The sequence below is a fragment of the Monopterus albus genome, unplaced genomic scaffold (genome assembly GCF_001952655.1).
Source record: "Monopterus albus unplaced genomic scaffold, M_albus_1.0 scaffold20.1, whole genome shotgun sequence".
NCBI lineage: Eukaryota > Metazoa > Chordata > Actinopteri > Synbranchiformes > Synbranchidae > Monopterus > Monopterus albus.
In genome coordinates, this window is record NW_018127900.1 from 1,075,203 (window position 1) to 1,078,820 (window position 3,618).

Sequence of the window (3,618 nt, forward strand, 5' to 3'; positions counted from 1 at the left end):
TTTCACCACAGTTTTGGTCTTTTTACTCTCTTCATCACTCGTATTAGTTTCACCTGTTTTTTCTCCTGTATTTAAGCAGCGTCCTCCCACTAGGATGCTGCCAGATTGTTCTAGACTCCAGCTCTGACTCTCCAGCATTCATACCTTGCCTGACTCTCTGTTTCTGACCTCGGATTGTTGTTTTTGACCACCGTGTATTGCCTATGCCCTTCCAGTGTGTGATTGCCTGCAGTGTACTGACCTTCTGAGCTATTCCCCTGAACCTCTCGAGTTTGGATCTCCTGGCTATACCTGTTTACCGGTGCTGACTCTGGACTGTCTTATCGACCTGATTGTTTAACCTGGACTGTGTATTGGTTGCCTAGTTATTACAAGTAAAAACCTTTTCACTAAATCAGTTCGTCTGGTTTTATAATTGAGTCCACCACTAACACTGTTTGATGTCCTTACATGCCAAATCTGACAACTATGTGACCTATTATAAAGAGGTTTTACCAGCTGTAATGATTGTTGTTGTTCCTGAGCTATCGTTCTGTTCCCCAGGTGCAGCTATGAACCCAGTCGCCTCTAGCACAATGAGGACTTCCTCAGCTTACTCATCATACACTCCTGCTAGGTAACCTGCAGTACACATTTACTCATGTAGTTGTTACCAGCTTACATACACATCCTGGTTTTCTTAAACTGCTCACAACAAACCTGAAACTGTGTCTCAGTGAACTTGGTCATAGCCTGCGGCCCATGCAGAAGTCAGCGCAGGTAGACAGTCAGAGGCTACAGGGGCTGATTGACGGAAACAAGAGGTGGCTGGAGTTGCGCAAGAAGGATACCAGCGTGTATCCTTTTGTCACATATGCTCATCCACACACATAAATATTAGTATTGTGTAAAAAAAAGAAAAAACACACATAGGGATAGATTCAGAGATGGTATGATAGGTTAGGGTTGGCTAATAGTGTTATCAACTGGTACCATATGTAGTAACCTCCTATCAGTGCATCACTGTCAGACTGTTGTATGAACACAGTGTTGTGCCTTTCATTGTCTTTAACTCTGCCTTCCAGACCTCTGTTCACTTGCTATCAGTCCTCATCCTCCAAGAGCAGCCAGATCAGAGTCTATCATTACTGAGGACATGATGCACAGTTCAGCTCTGTTGTACACTGACTGCCACTGAGGACTTTGAGCATTTTTAATGACTGTGACAGGGCAGTGTTGTGATGTTTACACACAGGGCATTCCTTTTTAAAACCTTCAGTGCAAAGGTTTTCAGGGAAAACAGGGCCTCTTCTGCAGTGATTGGATGAAGAGCTAACTGCAGGTGATTTGGCAGTTCAGGGAGCCACGTCACAGAGGGCTGAGGACTTTTAACCTCCAACATTAGATATGGCTGTGAGACTTTTTAAAGCACCTCATTGTCAGCTACAGGAGGGAGCACTGGGAGCACTAGGAATACTGGAGTAGAGCCACTTCAGGCTGATACTGACTCCAGACACTGAACTAGTGTTTTACAAGAACAGAGTCTCAGAGTGAAAGCAACTTTCAGGGAACAGGGTGTGACTAAGCTCCTGTCTGATCCCACAATGTTATTCCTTTCTCCTAGCGTCCATTACTGCTAATTTTCAGAATCATTTAATCAGTATCTGGTATTTCCCAGACTTGGACTTCTATTTTATGGCCTAACAAATTTAAAGTAAAAACAATTTTGAATATCTGCATTATTGAATTATGGCACAACAGAAACTGAAAAGATCTGACCACAGATGTATGAATGGCCTCAAATTAAAATTAGACATAATCTTGGATTCTCAATTTTTATTTTGGAGAGGAGAGAGTACAGAGGGGAAGAGAGAGGTTTTGCATTCAGTACATGTAATGTACAGATCAAATCATGGCAGTTTTTTAAGTAAATTCAACTTATCTGGGCTTACAGTGTAGAGACAGACAACCATATGCACTCACACTCATTCCTGTGGGCAATGTAGAGTCGCCAATCAACCTAAGCTGTATTTCTTTTAACTGGGAGGAAGCCGGAGTACCCGGAGGGAACCCACACAGGCTCAGGGAGGACATGCAGACTCCACACAGAAAGACACCAGGTCAGCCGTGGCTTGAACCCGGAACCTTCTTGCTGTGAGTCCACAGCGCTAATCGCTGTTCCACCATGCTGCCCGCTATTGCTGTCTTTTGTTGTGAATGTTATAGTTTTAGAGGAGAATTTATATACTGAATGCTGGAATACCAGTGTTCACAAATGGCCCCACAGCTGTGTTACTGTCAGGAGGTGAGTGTGAGGAGGATGCTAGCATATTGTAGTTGTAGGAACAGCCCTCTCCAGCTGACATGCTGTCTGGGGGGGCTAGTGGACCCTGGACTTCCAGGGAGGGTGGTTCCTCTGGAGTCTGTACCCCTGGCGTTTCTTTTTGACAATCCAGTGTAGACTGTCTGAGCTTCGTGTTACCTGCCTCACTAGGGTGCAGTGGTTTTTGTGCGATTATTAGGCACGTACGCATGTCGTCTCTATTTTGGCGCAGGGGATTGACCTTCTCAGGGTGCTGTACCCCAAAGACTGCATCACATGGTGCAGTCTTTGGCGCAACCTTTGACGCAGCCTTAGCTCTTCTCAAGAAGGTTTGATACAAACTGGACTTTGCCTTCTGATAAGTACTTTGCGAGGAGGATGCTAGCATATTGTAATTGTAGGAACAGCCCTCTCCAGCTGACATGCTGTCTGGGGGGGCTAGTGGACCCTGGACTTCCAGGGAGGGTGGTTCCTCTGGAGTCTGTACACCTGGCGTTTCTTTTTGACAATCCAGTGTAGACTGTCTGAGCTTCGTGTTACCTGCCTCACTAGGGTGCAGTGGTTTTTGTGCGATTATTAGGCACGTACGCATGTCGTCTCTATTTTGGCGCAGGGGATTGACCTTCTCAGGGTGCTGTACCCCAAAGACTGCATCACATGGTGCAGTCTTTGGCGCAACCTTTGACGCAGCCTTAGCTCTTCTCAAGAAGGTTTGATACAAACTGGACTTTGCCTTCTGATAAGTACTTTGCCTGGGCTTTGGAAGCTCTGGTGTAGAGTCTCTGCGCTCCTTTTGCACTCGCTGAGATTTAGACATGTCGTCTGAGGGTGGTCCCTCTGCCGTCTGTACAGGCAACGTTTCTTTTGGACAATCTGGTGTAGACTGCTTGAGCTTCGCGTTACCTGCCTGGTGCAGTGGCTTTTGTGTGATTATTAGAGAGTCCAAGTACTCTCTGCTTGACATAAATTTTGGGCACAATAAGGGCAGTCCCTCTGCAGTCTTTGGGGCAGCCTTTTCAAGCTTCGGTGTAGACTCTTGGAGCTCCTGTGTTTTAGACATGTGTACAGGCGACGTTTCTTTTGGACGAGCTGGTGTAGACTGTCTGAGTTTTCCTGTGTATTGTCGCTCTTTCAATGTGTTGATCTCAATACAATTACTTTGATACATGTTTGTCACTGTCACTGTATACGTTTTAAAATAAACTGAGCTGAAGCTGTGCCTCTTACCTTAGGTTTAATCATTGACGTCATGCGCCTTTGAAGTCCGCGCGCATGCGCGCGCGTTTCTTGTATTTATCTATCTATGTATATATATA

The 3,618-nt window shown here is 45.5% G+C and overlaps 1 long non-coding RNA gene across 1 annotated transcript; it reads left to right on the plus strand.

Moving 5' to 3' along the window:
* Positions 1-178: 178 nt before the first annotated feature.
* LOC109956502 (uncharacterized) lies at positions 179-2,057 on the plus strand. The gene is made up of 4 exons (XR_002274418.1): positions 179-374; positions 544-616; positions 717-836; positions 1,065-2,057. It is a non-coding gene; the product is annotated as an uncharacterized LOC109956502 (long non-coding RNA).
* The last annotated feature ends 1,561 nt before the right edge of the window (positions 2,058-3,618 follow it).